Source organism: Salmo trutta, chromosome 12, assembly GCF_901001165.1.
Source record: "Salmo trutta chromosome 12, fSalTru1.1, whole genome shotgun sequence".
Taxonomy (NCBI): Eukaryota; Metazoa; Chordata; class Actinopteri; order Salmoniformes; family Salmonidae; genus Salmo; species Salmo trutta.
Window position 1 is genome coordinate 53132716 of NC_042968.1, and position 18233 is coordinate 53150948.

Here is an 18233-nt window from a genome sequence, read left to right on the forward strand (position 1 = left end):
ATATATATAATACAACAAATACCCTACCATATAACACTACACTCACAAAAAATGTAATAATATAATAATAATAAATACCCTACTCCCCTATTTAAATGTATGTAGTCCTACTTCCTTTGTAAGGATGGAACATCACCACTAAACATACTGTAACGCTTCCTTCTAATGTCAAGTCTCGCACACCCAAATACCTCTCTGCAGCTGCCAGCACAACCTTTATTTTCTGCGACTTACGTTCCATCCCTGGAGTATAGTTAATAATGCAAAAAATCCAATCTTACTGAAACAAATATCACTTGTTGGCAGTGGCAGATTTAGACATAGGCGACATGGGCAGCCACCCAGGGCGGTATCTTGCCAGGGGCAGCATGGGGCGCCAGCACAAAAAAATATACATAAATTCCAGAATGGTGACATTTGTGTGATCGGTTTTCTATCGCTCATTTGCACGTCACGTCAATGATATCATGTCACCGTGTGGGACTGTGGGTTAATTAACCTTTTCGGAGAGGGCGCCCTGATTCAAATCAAATCAAAGTTTACTTACAGGCTCTAACCAATAGTACAAAAAAAGGTAAGTAAAGAAATAAAAACGACAGTAAAAAGACAATGAAAAACTAGCGAGGCTATAAAAGTTGTGAGGCTACATACAGACACCGGTTAGTCAGGCTGATTGAGGAAGTATGTAGATATGGTTAAAGTGACTTAGAAATATGATGAACAGAGAGTAGCAGTAGCGTAAAGAGGGGTTGGCGGGTGGCGGGACACAATGCAGATAGCCCGGTTAGCCAATGTGTGGGAGCACTGGTTGGTCGGGCCAATTGAGGTAGTATGTACATGAATGTATAGTTAAAGTAAATGTGCATATATGATAAACAGAGAGTAGCAGCAGCGTAAAAGAGGGGTTGGGGGGGGGCACACAATGCAAGTAGTCCGGGTAGCCATTTGATTACCTGTTCAGGAGTCTTATGGCTTGGGGGTAAAAACTGTTGAGAAGACTTTTTGTCCTAGACTTGGCACTCCCGTAACACTTGCCATGCGGTAGAAGAGAGAACAGTCTATGACTGGGGTGGCTGGGGTCTTTGACAATTTTTAGGGCCTTCCTCTGACATCGCCTGGTGTAGAGGTCCTGGATGGCAGGCAGCTTAGCCCCAGTGATGTACTGTAGTGCCTTGCGGTCGGAGGCCGAGCAATTGCCATACCAGGCAGTGATGCAACCGGTCAGGATGCTCTCGATGTTGCAGCTGTAGAACCTTTTGAGGATCTAAGGACCCATGCCAAATCTTTTTAGTTTCCTGAGGGGGAATAGGCTTTGTCGTGCTTGGACCATTCTAGTTTGTGGTTGATGTGGACACCAAGGAACTTGAAGTTCTCAACCTGCTCCACTACAGCCCCGTTGATGAGAATGGGGGCGTGCTCGGTCCTCCTTTTCCTGTAGTCCACAATCATCTCTTTAGTCTTGGTTACATTGAGGGATAGCTTGTTATTCTGGCACCACTCGGCCAGGTCTCTGACCTCCTCCCTGTAGGCTGTCTCGTCGTTGTCGGTGATCAGGCTTACCACTGTTGTGTCGCCTGCAAACTTAATGATGGTGTTGGAGTCGTGCCTGGCCATGCAGCCGTGGGTGAACAGGGAGTACAGGAGGGGACTGAGCACGCACCCCTGGGAAGCTCCAGTGTTGAGGATCAGCCTGGCAGATGTGTTGCTACCTACCCTCACCACCTGGGTGCGGCCTGTCAGGAATTCCAGGATCCAGTTGCAGAGGGAGGTGTTTAGTTCCAGGATCCTTAGCTTAGTGATGAGCTTTGAGGGTACTGTGGTGTTGAATGCTGAGCTGTAGTCAATGAATAGCATTCTCACATAAGTGTTCCTTTTATCCAGGTGGGAAAGGGAAGTGTGGAGTGCAATAGAGATTGCATCATCTGTGGATCTGTTTGGGCGGTATGCAAATTGGATTGGGTCTAGGGTTTCTGGGATAATGGTGTTGATGTGAGCCATTACCAGCCTTTCAAAGCACATTTAGTCATTTAGGCAGGTTGGCTTTGTGTTTTTGGGCACAGAGACTATGGTTGTCGGCTTGAAACATGTTGGTATTACAGACTCAAACAGGGACATGTTGAAAATGTCAGAGAAAACACCTGCCAGTTGGTCAGCAAATGCCCGGAGCACACGTCCTGGTAATTCGTCTGGCCCCGCAGCCTTGTGTATGTTGATCTGTTTAAAGGTCTTACTCACGTCGGCTACGGAGAGCGTGATCACACAGTCGTCTGGAACAGCTGATGCTCTCATGCATGCCTCAGTGTTGCTTGCCTCGAAGCGAGCAAAGAAGTGATTTAGCTCGTGTCACTGGGCAGCTCACAGCTGTGCTTCCCTTTGTAGTCTGTAATAGTTTGCAAGCCCTGCCACATAAGACGAGCGTCACAGCCAGTGTAATATGATTCAATCTTAGCCCTGTATTGACGCTTTGCCTGTTTGATGGTTCGTCGCAGGGCATAACGGATTTCTTATAAGCTTCCAGGTTAGAGTCCCGCTCCTTGAAAGCGGCAGCTCTACCCTTTAGCTCAGTGCGAATGTTGCCTGTAATCCATGGCTTCTGGTTGGGGTATGTACGTATAGTCACAGTGGGAACGACGTCCTCGATGCACTTATTGATAAAACCAGTGACTGATGTGGTGTACTCCTCAATGTCATCGGAAGAATCCCGGAACATGTTCCGGTCTGTGATAGCAAAACAGTCCTGTAGTTTAGCATCTGCTTCATCTGACCACTTTTTTGTAGACCGAGTCACTGGTGCTTCCTGCTTTAATTTTTGCTTGTAAGCAGGAATCAGGAGGATAGAGTTGTGGTCGAATTTACCAAATGGAGGATGAGGGAGAGCTTTACACGCGTCTATGTGTGTGGAGTACAGGTGATCTAGAATTATTTTTCCCTCTGGTTGCACATTTAACATGTTGATAGAAATTTGGTAGAACTGATTAAAGTTTCCCTGCATTAAAGTCTCTGGCCACTAGGAGCGCCGCCTCTGGGTGAGTGGTTTCCTGTTTGCTTATTTCCTTATACAGCTGACTGAGTGCAGTTTTAGTGCCAGCATCTGTCTGTGGTGGTAAATAAACAGCCACGAAAAGTATAGCTGAAAACTCTCTAGGCAAGTAGTGTGGCCTGCAATTTATCACAATATACTCTACTTCAGGCGAGCAAAATCTAGAGACTTCCTTAGATTACGTGCACTAGCTGTTTTAAAAAAAAAAAAAATTCTTTGTCATTTTAGCAGACGCTCTTATCCAGAGCAACTTACAGTAGTGAATGCATACATTTCATACAATTTTTTTTTTTTTTTTTTCCTGTGCTGGCCCCCCGTGGGAATCGAACCCACAACGCTGGTGTTGCAAACACCATGCTCTACCAACTGAGCTACAGGGAAGGCTGTTGTTTACAAATATGCACAGCCCCCCCCCCCCTCGTCTTACCGGAGTGTGCTGTTCTATCTTGCCGGTGCAGCGTATATCCCGCTAGCTGAATATCCATGTCGTCATTCAGCCACAATTCTGTGAAACATAGGATATTACAGTTTTTGATGTCCCATTGGTAGGATATTCGTGATCGTACCTCGTCTAATTTGTTGTCCAATGATTGCACATTGGCGAGTAGTATTGACGGTAGTGGCAGCTTTCCCACTCACCTTCTGTGGGTCCTGATGAGGCGTCCGGCTCTTTGTCCTCTGTACCTGCGTCGCTTCCTCTTGCAAATAACGGGGATGTCGGCCCTTCCGGGTGTTTGGAGAATGTCCTGTGCATCTTGCTTGAGGTAGTCACCTCAAACAAGTACTTGGGAGTATGGCTAGACGGTGCACTGTCCTTCTCTCAGGACATATCAAAGCTGAAGGCTAAAGTTTAATCTAGACTTGGTTTCCTCTATCGTAATCGCTCCTCTTTCACCCCAGCTGCCAAACTAACCGTGATTCAGATGACCATCCTACCCATGCTAGATTACGGAGACATAATTTATAGATCGGCAGGTTCTTTACCATTCGGCCATCAGATTTGCCACCAATGCTCTTTATAGGACACATCACTGCACTCTATACTCCTCTGTAAACTGGTCATCTCTGTATACCTGTCGCAAGACCCACTGGTTGATGCGTATTTATAAAACCCTCTTAGGCCTCACTCCCTCCTATTTGAGATATTTATTGCAGCCCTCATCCTCCACATACAACACCCGTTCTGCCAGTCACACTCTGTTAAAGCTCACCAAAGCGCACACATCCCTGGGTCGCTCCTCTTTTCAGTTTGCTGCAGCTAGCAACTGGAACGAGCTGCAGCAAACACTCAAACTGAACAGTTTTATCTCAATCTCTTCACTCAAAGACTCAATCATGGACACTCTTACTGACAGTTGTGGCTGCTTTTTGTGATGTATTGTTGTTTCTACCTTCTTGACCTTTGTGCTGTTGACTGTGCCCAATAATGTTTGTACCATGTGTTGTGCTGCTACCATGTTGTGTTGCTACCATGTTCTTGTTATGTTGTGTTGCTACCGTCATGTCTTGCTGCCTTGCTATGTTGTCGTCTTAGGTCTCTCGTTATGTAGTGTTGTGTTGTCTCTCTTGTTGTGATGTGTGTTTTGTCCTATATTTATATCGTATTTATTTATTTATTTTTATCCCAGGCCCCCGCCCCCGCAGGAGGCCTTTTGCCTTTTGGTAGGCCGTCATTGTAAATAATAATTTGTACTTAACTGACTTGCCTAGTTAAATAAAGGTTAAATAAAAGGCACAAACCAGATGGGATGGCGTATCGTTGCAGAATGCTGTGGTATCCTTGCTGGTTAAGTGTTCCTTGAATTCTAAATAAATCACTGACAGTGTCACCAGCAAAGCACCCCCACACCAACACCCCTCCTCCTCCATGCTTCATACGTTCACCTATTCTACGTCTCACAAAGAAATGGCGTTTGAAACCAAAAATCTCAAATTTGGACTCATCAGACCAAAAGACAGATTTCCACCAGTCTAATGTCCATTGCTTGTGTTTCTTGGCCCAAGCGAGTCTCTTCTTATTATTGGTGTCCTTTAGTAGTGGTTTCTTTGCAGCAATTTGACCATGAAGGCCTGATTCAAGCAGTCTCATCTGAACAGTTGATGTTGAGATGTGTCTGTTACTTTACCTCTGTGAAGCTTTTATTTGGTCTGCAATCTGAGGTGCAGTTAACGCTAATGAACTTATCCTCTGCAGCAGAGGTAACTCTGGGTCTTCCTTTCCTCATGAAAGCCAGTTTCAACATAGAGCTTGATGGTTTTTGCGACTTTGGAAGAAACTTGAAATATTTCTTGAAATTCTTTGACTGACTTTCATGTCTTAAAGTAATGATCGACTGTCTTTTCTCTTTGTTTATTTGAGCTGTTCTTGCCCTAATATGGACTTGTTCTTTTATCAAATAGAGCTATCGTTGGTATACCACCCCTTCCTTCTCACAACACAACTGATTGGCTCACACGCATAAATTAGGAAAGAAATTCCACAAATAAACATTTAACAAGGCACACCTGTTAATTGAAATTAATTCCTGGTAACTACCTCTTGAAGCTGGTTGAGAGAATGCCAAGAGTGTGCAAAGCTGTAATGAAGGCAAAGGGTGGGTACTTTGAAGAATTTTTATGTTTAACACTTTTTTAGTTACTACATAGTTTTGATGTCGTCACTATTATTCTACAATGTAGAAAATAGTAAAAATAAAGAAAAACCCTGGAACGAGTAGGTGTCCAAACTTTTGAATGGTACAGTATATACTACTGAAAGAAAAGAAAAAACGAGATGGTAACTTTATAAGTACATTTGTGGGGCTTGCTAAAGCTCTTTAAAAGTATTTTTGTGGTAGTGCAAGCAGTTTAAAAAGTTGTACTTCAATTATATTATTCAAACAGTGAAATCATTTCAAATGCCTCAGTAGTGTGGTCAGTAGCTATGTGGTCAGTCGTTGCGTTGCCAGTAGTTGTGGTCAGTAGTTTTGTCTTTGTGGTCATGAGTTGTGATCAGTATTTGTGGTCAGTAGTTGTAGTATGTAGGTGTGTGGTTCAGTAGTTGTTGTCAGTAGTTCTGTAGTTTTGGTCAGTAGGTTAGGTCAGTGGTTGTGTGGTCAGTAGTTATGTGGTTTTGGTCAGTAGCTGTGTGGTTGTGGTCACTAGACGGGGTCAGCAATTGTGGTCAGTAATTGTGGTGGTCAGTAGTTATGGTGACTAGATGTGTGGTCAAATCAAATCAAATTTTATTGGTCACATTCACATGGTTAGCAGATGTTAATGTGAGTGTAGTGAACTGCTTGTGCTTCTAGTTCCGACAGTGCATTAATATCTAACAAGAAATCTAACAATTCCCCAACAAGTACCTAATACACACAAATCTAAAGGGGTGAATGAGAATATGTACATACAGTTGAAGTCAGAAGATTGCATACAACTTAGCCAAATACATCTAAACTCAGTTTTTCACAATTCCTGACATTTAATCCTAGTAAAAATTCTCTGTTTTAGGTCAGTTAGGATCACCACTTTATTTTAAGAATGTGAAATGTCAGAATAATAGCAGAGAGAAAGGTTTATTTCTTTCATCACATTCCCAGTGGGTCAGAAGTTTACATACACTCAATTAGTATTTGGTAGCATTGCCTTTAAATTGTTTAACTTGGGTCAAAGGTTTTGGGTAGCCTTCCACAGGCTTCCCACAATAAGTTGGGTGAATTTTGGCCCATTCCTCCTCACAGAGCTGGTGTAACTGAGTCAGGTTTGTAGGCCTCCTTGCTCGCACACACTTTTTCAGTTCCGCCCACACATTTTCTATAGGATTGAGGTCAGGGCTTTGTGATGGCCACTCCAATACCTTGACTTTGTTGTCCTTAAGCCATTTCGCCACAACTTTGGAAGTATGCTTGGGGTCATTGTCCATTTGGAAGACCCATTTGCGACCAAGCTTTAACTTCCTGACTGATGTCTTGAGATGTTGCTTCAATATATCCACATAATTTTCCGCCCTCATGATGCCATCTATTTTGTGTAGTGCACCAGTCCCTCCTGCAGCAAAGCACCCCCACAACATGATGCTGCCATCCCCGTGCTTCATGGTCGGAATGGTTTTCTTCCGCTTGCAAGCCTCCCCCTTTTTCCTCCAAACATATCGATGGTCATTATGGCCAAACAGTTCTATTTTTGTTTCATCAGACCAGAGGACATTTCTCCAAAAAGTACAATCTTTGTCACCATATGCAGTTGCAAACCATAGTCTGGCTTTTTTATGGCGGTTTTGGAGCAGTGGCTTCTTCATTGCTGAGCAGCCTTTCAAGTTATGTCGATATAGGACTTGTTTTACTGTGGATATAGATACTTTTCTACCTGTTTCCTCCAGCATCTTCACAAGGTCATTTGCTGTTGTTCTGGGATTGATTTGCACTTTTCACACCAAAGGAAGTTCATCTCTAGGAGACAGAATGCGTCTACTCCTGAGCGGTGTGACGGCTGCGTGGTCCCATGGTGTTTATACTTGCATACTATTGTTTGTACAGATGAACGTGGTACCTTCAGGCGTTTGGAAATTGCTCCCAAGGATGAACCAGACTTGCGGAGGCCCATATTTTTTTCTGAGGTCATGGCTGATTTCTTTAGATTTTCCCATGATGTCAAGCAAAGAGGCACTGAGTTTGAAGGTAGGCCTTGAAATACATCCACAGGTGCACCTCCAATTAACTCAAATTATGTAAATTTGCCTATAAGAAGCTTCTAAAGCCATGACATAATTTTCTGGAATTTTCAAGCTGTTTAAGGTCACAGTCAACTTAATGTATGTAAACTTCTGACCCACTGGAATTGTGATACAGTGAATTATAAGTGAAATAATCTGTCTGTAAACAATTGTTGTAAAAATGTATTGTGTCATGCACAAAGTAGATGTCCTAACCGACTTGCCAAAACTATAGTTTGTTAACAAGAAATTTGTGGAGTGGTTGAAAAACAAGTTTTAATGACTCCAACTTAAGTGTATGTAAACTTCCGACTTCAACTGTAAGTATATGGAGAAGCGATGGCTGAGCGGCATAGCCCCCCCCCCATTTAGTTCAGTTTTCTTTGCCTTCTTTTGGTACAGGAACAATGATAGCCATCTTGAAGCATGTGGGGACAACAAACTGGGATAGGGAGCGATTGAAATATGTCCGTAAACACCCCAGCCACCTGGTCTGCGCATGCTCTGAGGACGTGGCTCCTGGTGCCGTCCAGGCCAGCAACCTTGCGAGGGTTAATAAGTTTCAATGTTTTACTCACGTCAGCCATGGAGAAGGTGAGTGGGGCGATGCAGTCTTTGTTAGCGAGCCGAGCCGATGGCACTGTATTATCCTCAAAGCGGGCAAAGAAGGTGTTTAGTTTGTCTGGAAGCATGACGTCGGTGTCCTTGACGTGGCTGTTTTTGTTTTTGTAGTCCGTGATTTCCTGTAGAACCTGCCACATACATCTCGTGTCTGAACCGTTGAACGCACATGCTCCGGTATTTGAGGATTATTATTGACTGAATAATTCCACGACAAAGGCCGCTCCGTCTGCCCCTTCTGCGGCGCCGTTGTTTTGGGTCGCCTACTGGGATCAGATCCATTGTCCTGGGTGGTGGTCCGAACAGAGGATCCGCTTCAGGAAAGCGTATTCCTGGTCGTAATGTTGGTAAGTTGACGTTGCTCTTATTTCCAATAGTTTTTCCCGGCTGTATGTAATAAGACTTAAGATTTCCTGGGGTAACAATGTAAGAAATAATACATTGTGCTCACATCTTCATCCTCATCATAATTTTTGCACTCTGCGTCTGTGAGTATCCATAGCAACGGATCCATTTGGGCTGCTCAATGATGACACAGAGAGCTGTTAACTGATGTTAGCTAGCCACTTTTTGTCACTCTAAACTCTGACAAACAGCTGTAACTTTTTATTGGTAAAAGCTATTCCTAATCCACTATCCAATCGGGGTACAGCCGGTGGGCTGACAGGCAAACTAGACAGTTAAGCTTTTTAGAGCATGGAGCATGATCCTGAGAATGCGGATGATGGTGAGCATTAGAAATTTTCACTAAATCCTTCCAGGTTGTCTAGACCGGGGGACACATTAGAAATCTTAATGCTAGCTGTTTGGTCCGAAAAAGACTCACAAATCATGGGAATTTGTCGAGCTATGAAGACATTCTCTCCCTCCTGAGTCAAGCATTGCTAGGCAACACTGCTGCCTTATTTTAACTTTATTTAACTAGGCAGGTCAGTTAAGAACAAATTCTTATTTTCATTGGCAGCCTAGGAACAGTGGGTTAACTGCCTTGTTCAGGGGCAGAAGGACATATGTGTACCTTGTCAGCTCAGGGATTTGCAACCTTTCGATTACTAGTCCAACACTCTAACCACTAGGCTACCCTGCCGCCCCATGGCTTATGGCTAAAGCCAGTGTGAGAAACATGCTAGATAACAATAAACTTTTTATTTTCAACTAAATAAATACTGCACTCTGACCCACAAAAATTCATGATAGTGTTGTTAGACAAAGCAAGGAAAGTGAACTTCAAAACGTGATGTAGTTTTATTGGAATTTGCAGCTATTGGTGGTAAGTAATGAATCTGCTAGCTTCTGACATGAAAAGAGAGCAGTTGATGGGTTACTAAAACAGCTCGTTCTATTGATTGGTACCAGCTATTCCTAATACTTTTTTTCACCTAAAGTAGATGATTTGTGTCTAAAGTTGTATTGTTGCATTGAAAGTGAATGGAAGTTGGAAGTGATGATGTCACAATGGGGAGCTTTAGAATGCTGAGGAAATCCCATAGAAGGGGAAAGAGGACAAAAAGAAGGACAAAAAGTTGTATATTTTAAAAAGTATAAAACATATTTAAAAAGTTGTATACAAGCAACTCAAGTAAGACAATTCTGCACATTTTAAAGTTTGAGTAGCGTTTCTAGCTTAAACAGTGTAGGAGGAGTAGCGCACTAAAGAATAACTAGATTGTAACTTTACAAGTAAAGTTGTGGGGCTTGCTAAAGCTCTTTAAAATTACTTTTGTGGTAGTGGAATAAGTAAAAAAAAAGTTGTACTTTATTATTATTATTATTTGAATAGTGAAATCATTTCAAATGCCCATCCCTTCTCAGTAGTTGTGGTCAGTAGTTGTGTGGTAAGTAGTTGTGGTCAGTAGTAGTGGTCAGTTTGTGGTCAGTAGTTGTGTGGTAAGTAGTTGAGGTCAGTAGTTGTGTGGTTGTGATCAGTAGTTTTGGTTAGTAGTTGTGATCACTAGTGGTAAGTAGTTTTGTGGTCAGTAGTTGTGGTCAGTAGTTGTGTGGTTATGGTCAGTTGTTGTGTTGTGGTCAGTAGTTGTGTGGCCAGTAGTTGTGTGGTTAGTAGTTGTGGTGGTCAGTAGTTATGGTGATTAGATATGTGGTCAGTAGGTGTGCGGTCAGAAGTTGTGTGGCTGTGCTCAGTAGTTGTTTGGATGTGGTCACTAGTTGTGTGGTTGTGGTCAGTGGTTGAGTGGTCAGTAATTCTGTGGTTGTGGTAAGTAGTTGTGGTCAGTAGTTGTGTGGTTGTGGTCAGTGGTTGTGGTCAGAAGTTGTAGTTTTGTGTTTGTGGTCAGTATATGTGGTCAGTAGTGGTCAGTTGTTTTAGTAAGTAGGTGTTTGGTTCAGTAGTTGTGCTCAGTAGTTGTATGGTTGTGGTCAGTAGTTGTGCTCAGTAGTTGTATGGTTGTGGTCAGTAGGTTAGGTCAGTAGTTGTGTGGTCAGTAGTTGTGTGGTTGTTATCAGTAGTTGTGGTTAGTAGTTGTGGTCACTAGTGGTAAGTAGTTTTGTGGTCAGTAGCTGTGGTCAGTTGTTGTGTGGCCAGTAGTTGTGTGGCCAGTAGTTGTGTGGTCAGTAGTTGTGGTGGTCAGTAGTTGTGGTGGTCAGTAGTTGTGGTGGTCAGTAGTTATGGTGATTAGATGTGTGGTCAGTAGGTGTGCAGTCAGAAGTTGTGTGTCTGTGCTCAGTAGTTGTTTGGTTGTGGTCACTAGATGTGGTCACTAGTGTGGTTGTGGTAAGTAGTTGTGGTCAGTAGTTGTGTGATTGTGGTCAGTAGTTTTGTTCAGTGGTTGTGGTCAGTAGTTGTGGTCAGTAGTTTTGTTCAGTGGTTGTGGTCAGTAGTTGTGTGGTTGTGATCAGTAATTGTGGTCACTCTTCACCCTCGTCATCATTTTTTGTCCTCTGAGTCTGACTATCCATAGCAACGGCTCAGTTTGGGCTGCTCAATGATGACACAGAGAGCTGTTAGCTGACATTAGCGAGCCACTTTTTGTCACCCTAAACTCAGACAAACAGCTTTAACTTTTTATTGGTAGAAACTATTTCTAATTATTTTTATACAATCAGAGGGGTACAGTCCGTCCTTCTCTTTAGACAATTGAGTTATTTAGAGCACGGAGGATGATCCTGAAAACAAAGCTAGTGATCATTAGAAATCTTCTCTTTATCATTCCAGGTCATCCTATTGATTGGTACAAGCTATTCCTAATCCGTTATTGGATTTGAGTAGCAGAGAAGCAGAGGAAGATTTCATGTCCTTTATGTTTTTGTATGACTTGTTCGGGGAATGTTCAAAACGACAGTTGTTCGCAAAAAAAAGTTACAGAAAATGATGTTGCGGTTACTAAAACAGATTCCTACTGGATATTTCTGTTATTTTTACAGATTTGGGTAACTTTTTGTCTAAGTTGTTAGAAAAGTGGTCAACGTACAGTAGCTGATTCGTGTCTAAAGATGTATTGTTGAATTGACAGTAAATGGAAGTTGGAAGTGATGATGTCACAATGTTGAGGAAATCCCATACAGGGGGATGGAGAACAAAAATATAAATAGTTAAATATTTTTAAGATGTCAAAACGTTGTATACAAGCAACTCAAGCGTGACCATTCTAAACGTTTTAAAGCTTGCTTTCTAGCTGAAACGGTGTAAGAGGAGTAGTGTGCTGAAGAATAAGAATAAGAAGAAAATAAGGAGTATGTCGAAGATTAAAGCTGGGGTTTTTGCTTCGCAAACCCCACAATAATAATAAGAAGAGGTATGTTGAAGATTTATGTAGGGGCTTTTGCTTTAAGACACAATTTCTTAATTCTGTACATGTTTCTATACAGCTGACATATTTGGTTTCGACTGAATCAACAATCAATTGCTCTTTAATAGTTTTTAAATAGTTTTATAATAGTTATCTTACTGTATAATGAATTCCGTGATGAATCATGAAAAGGGTACAGATCGGAGGGATAAAAACCTGCACTGCTGGTATGCTCATTACCACAGCTATAATGACAATCAACTACAGATGTCTCTTTATAGTGCAGCAGGTAGCCTAGTGGTTAGAGTGTTGGGCCAGCAACCGAAAGGTTGCTGGACTGAATCCCTGACCTGACAAGGTAAAAATCTGTCGTTCTGCCCCTGAGCAAGGCAGTTGACCCACTGTTTCCCGGGCGCTGAAGACGTGGATGTCGATTAAGGCAGCCCCCCTCTGATTCAGAGGGTTGAGTTAAATGCAGATGACACATTTCAGTGTAAGGCATTCGGTTGTACAGCGATCCCCCTTTCTATGTGTTTACATGGTAATTTATAGGCAGGTACATGATGTGTACCTGTACATATAATTAGTGTGGATAGGTACACATTATGGTGGGTACTAGGTAGACACACTTATGTAAATACATGTATGTCAACAACTGCGGCATCTTCCAATGAGCAGACAGACATGGCAAGCAACCTTTGGTTGCTGCACACTGACTGCTACCGGCACAGAATACCACCTTAGTCCTGCACTGAAGCTGGTACAGAGCAGGTCAAGATGGTTAAGCTGGTCAAGCTGGATTTTCCAGCAGGGTATGTATTAGGGACACTTATTCTAAAGGGGTACCAAACTTAACATTGAGATAGCGCACAGGAAACTTCACAACTGCATTAATCTGGTAAAACTTTTATTGAAAAATAAAATAAAAGGAATGATGGTTAATACAACTGTAAAACTACCACCTTTTCATGTTTAACCGTCAAAGCAATACATCATGTTTACCCTTCAAAGCAATATCTGATCCCATGACAATCGTTTTCCAAGAGCGCATCACAACCTTTTGAAGACTGCATTATCTTTAGCTTTGCCCTCTTCAAACCGTGCTACATGTAAAAGCTGTTCAAAAACAAACATTTGAATAAAAAGCATAAACAAATAAATAATTAGATTGTCTATAGATCTTTTGGTGATAATCACAGAGGGAGCGTAACAGTAAATTGGCTTCACTGATGCAATCCCTATTTCCTTTACCGAAAGTATCAGCCACCTTGGGACTGACTGCCTCCAAAGCTGCAGGAGATACAGGTCTCTATCTGTCTCCCGTCTGTCTAACTGTCTGTCTGTAGGAATGTATTTTGTTGATAGAAAAACATAATTTGATCAATGCTGTAGTAATGACAGACTTTCCCTGGGGCCAGTGCAAACTGGTGGCAAAGTGTTGATAGTAAATGTCTTGATAGGTGATGAGGCTTCCATTGACAGTATTTACAGTTACACTATACCATTTGTGTTCTGGGAGGACATCTTGTGAGTCATTTGGTGACTGCACAACATGTATAAACATGACATTTCCTCTTTGCATGCATGCATCTGGGGTCCATATAAGCACCTTCATATGTTATAGCACCATTTTTTTATAGTTCATTTTTTTCGGTTTTCAGTTTAGGACCCAACTGTTGGCATGCATACACTTGGGTTTTTTCAGATTGGTTTTCTAAACTTTGCAACCTTTTACAAACATTACAAGGCACTGAATGAATATTCATACAGTACCATACATGTAGAACATGAAATAATACAGTACACATGTTAAAGAAAGTTCTAGAATACAGAACAATTGCTTTCTTGTTTTGTCATGTAATATTCTATAGAACTACAGGACACGCTAATGTTTTAACATTACATTTATCCAAAGATACACTAAACTTTTTTGCTTCACCATTTCATTTTTTATATCATTACCATAGACATTTAATTTTAAATTCTACTGCAAAAATGGCATGATAAACACAAAAAGAAACAAACCAACAAAGCTTCTCCAATACCCATACTTCTCACAGCACACTACATACACAACTATAAATGAGTAACATATTTAAAGATGTCCCCACATTTCCTGAACTCTTTTTTTCTTCTTCTTTTAGTTGACACTACTGCAGTTAGGTGGTTAGTAGTGTTTTGTGGAGCTTGAGTGCTAAGTAGCCTATGCTTCTGAAACTAGAATCTCCTAAACATGCTTGAACATCATTGGTGTTTCATGCAATAGAAATCTGTTGCAATAAACATCTCCCTCTTATTTCTTTCACCAGACTGACAGGTAATCTTTTCCATTTTCCAAACATACCTTTGTTCTAAAAACTAATAAAAATCATCATCCAAATCAAAACAATACAATCAAATTGTAAAGAAGTTCCAAGGCTTAAAGGTTAGAAACCGTTTGTTTAGATGATAACAGTCCAAATTCGACCACTAGGCTACCTACCACCCCCCAAAAAGCTCAAGTTTATTCACTTAAATTGTGAGAAAAAAATATAGAATTTAGGGTAGATATCAACTCCATTTGACATTGCTAGCTGTCGTTATTACTACAACAAAACAATCCAAGTAGACAAAACAATAACATCGGAAAGCCATAACACTGTAAGATTTTGACCTTATTTCAAAAGTGTCACAGTGGTTCAGGTAAAACAAAACTTAAAGATGAAGGGTAGGCTATTGACTTCAGGGCCACTATCTGGATCAGTTTATCTCAAGGTGCAGCTCTTTTGAGATTAAAATGGATGATATCAACATCTAGGCGAAGATTAGCTTCATGGTGTGGCAATTTAAGTGCATGATTGTCACTTCAAAGTTTAAACCAATGCATGGATCATGTGGTCGCTCCATGTGAATTGAGTAAGAAGCAGCAGAGTAAAGTGCTGTTTTTTTAAAGTGCTTTCTTAGGGAGGCTTGTGTTTCAAAGAGCAAATGAGCTGTGCATCCCCCTTCATATTCTCTCTCCATCTCCAAGAGAGGAAAAAAGCCTTTGTTTTTAGAGATATTAATGATGCAGGCAAAATTTGCCCCAAAGGTTCTGTGATCATCATTAAAGCCTTAATCTCAAACACAAAATCACTGGGCACTCTAAAATATTGATAGAAATTAAAGCATGTGGGAACAAACAAATTTTGAAGGAAAGTTGGGCTTTGAATGATTTTTCTATAATTAGTTGTTAAACTTTTCTTGTTAGAATAAATTAAATCATTCAAATGGAATTTCCATACTACACATTAGATAATTAAAATAAAACACACTTAAAAACCTGAATATTCTTGTGCTTTTCATGTACTTCTTTTTTATGCCTCTCCGTAATGTCGATATGCCTTGTCTATTGCTGTTTTGGTTAGTAATGTTTTGTCTTATTTCACTGTAGAGCCTCCAGCCCTGCTCAATATGCCTAAACTAGCCCTTATGTTACACCCCCCACACACGCAGTGACTGCACCTGGCTTAAATGGTGCCTCTAGAGACAAAACCTCTCTCATCATCACTCAATGCCTAGGCTTACCTCCACTGTACTCACACCCTACCGTACCCTTGTCTGTACATTATACCTTGAATCTATTCTTCCGCGCCCAGAAACCTGCTCCTTTTACTCTCTGTTCCAAAATCACTAGACGACCAGTTATTTTAGCCTGTAGCCGTACTCTTACCCTACTCCTCCTTTGTCCTCTGGTTATGTAGAGGTTAACCCAGGCCCTGCAGCCCCCATTATCACTCCCATTCCCCAGGCGTTCTCATTTGTTGACTTCTGTAACCGTAAAAGTATTGGTTTCATGCATGTTAACATTAGAAGCCTCCTCCCTAAGTTTGTTTTATTCACTGCTTTAGCACACTCCGCCAACCCGGATGTCCTACACCTGTCTGAATCCTGGTTTAGGAAGGCCACCAAAAATTTCCATCCCTAACTATTACATTTTCTGACAAGATAGATCTGCCAAAGGGGGCGGAGTTGCAATCTACTGCAGAGATAGCCTGCAGAGTTCTGCCTTACTTTCCAGGTCTATGCCCAAACAGTTTGGGCTTCTAATTTTAAAAATTAATCTCTCCAGAAATAAGTCTCTCACCGTTGTCGCTTGTTATAGACCCCCCTCGGCCCCCAGTTGTGCCCTGGACACCATATGTGAATTGATCGTCCCCCATCTATCTTCAGAGTTCGTACTGTTAGGTGACCTAAACTGGGACATGCTTAACACCCCGGCCGTCCTACAATCTAAGGTAGATGCCCTCAATCTCACACAAATCATCAAGGAACCTACCAGGTACAACCCTAAATCCGTAAACATGGGCACCCTCATAGATATCATCCTGACCAACTTGCCCTCTAAATACACCTCTGCTGTCTTCAACCAGGATCTCAGCCTCATTGCTTGCGTGCGTACTGGGTCCGCAGTCAAACGATCACCCCACATCACTGTCAAACGCTCCCTAAAACACTGAAGCGAGCAGGCCTTTCTAATCGACCTGGCTCGGGTATCCTGGAAGGATATTGACCTCATTCCATCAGCAGAGGATGCCTGGTTGCTCTTCAAAAGTGCTTTCCTCTCCATTTTAAATAAGAATGCCCCATTCAAAAAATGTAGAACTAAGAACAGATATAGCCCTTGGTTCACCCCATACTGGACTGCCCTTGACCAGCACAAAAACATCCTGTGGCGTTCTGCATTAGCATCGAATAGCCGCCACGATATGCAACTTTTCAGGGAAGTCAGGAACCAATATACTCAATCAGTTAGGAAAGCTAAGGCTAGCTTTTCAAACAGAAATTTGCTTCCTGTAGCCCTAATTCCAAAAGGTTTTGGGACACTGTAAAGTCCATGGAGAATAAGAGCACCTACTCCCAGCTGCCCACTGCACTGAGGATAGAAAACACTGTCACCACCGATAAATCTACGATAATCGATCATTTCAATAAGCATTTTTCCACGGCTGGCCATGCTTTCCACCTGGCTACCTGTACCCTGGCCAACATCTAAGCACTCACTGCAGCAACTTGCCCAACCCCCCCCCCCCAAATCCAGACAGCTGATGTTCTGAAAGAACTGCAAAATCTGGATCCCTACAGATCAGCTGGGCTAGACAATCTGTGGACCCTCTCTTTCTAGAATTATCCGCCGAAAGTGTTGCAACCCCTATTACTAGCCTATTCAACCAATCTTTTGTATCGTCTGAGATCCCCAAAGATTGGAAAGCTGCCGCAGTCATCCCCCTCTTCAAAGGGGGAGACACTCTAGACCCAAACTGTTACAGACCTATGTCCATCCTGCCCTGCCTTTCTAAAATCTTCGAACGCCAATTTAATAAACAGATCACCGACCATTTCAAATCCCACCGTACTTTCTCCACTATTAAATCTGGTTTCCGAGCTGGTCATGGGTGCACCTCAGCCACGCTCAAGGTCCTAAACAATAGCATAACCGCCATTGATAAAGGACAGTAGCACTGTGCAGCCGTCGTCATCGACCTGGCCAAGGCTTTCGACTCTGTCAATCACAGCATTCTTATCGACGGACTCAATAGCCTTCACTTCTCAAAAGACTGCCTCACCTGGTTCACCAACTACTTCTCAGATAGAGTTCAGTGTGTCAATCGGAGGGCCTGTTGTCCGGACCTCTGACAGTCTCTATGGGGGTGCCACAGGGTTCAATTCTCAGGCCAACTCCTTACTCTGTATATATCAATTATGTCACTCTTGCTGCTGGTGATTCTCTGATCCACCTCTACGCAGACGACACCATTCTGTATACTTCTGGCCCTTCTTTGGACACTGTGCTAACAAACCTCCAAACGAGCTTCAACATCATACAACACTCCTTCCGTGGCCTCCAACTGCTTTTAAATGCTAGTAAAACTAAGTGCATGCTCTTCAACCGATTGCTGCCCGTACCCTCCCGCCCGACTAGCATCACTACTCTGGACGGTTCTGACCTAGAATATGTGGACAACTACAAATACCTACGTTTCTGGTTAGACTGTAAACTCTCCTTTCAGACTCACATTAAGAATCTCTAATCTAAAATTAAATCTAGAATTGGCCTCCTATTTCACAACAAAGCCTCCTTCACTCATGCCGCCAAACTCACCCTCGTAAAACTGACTAT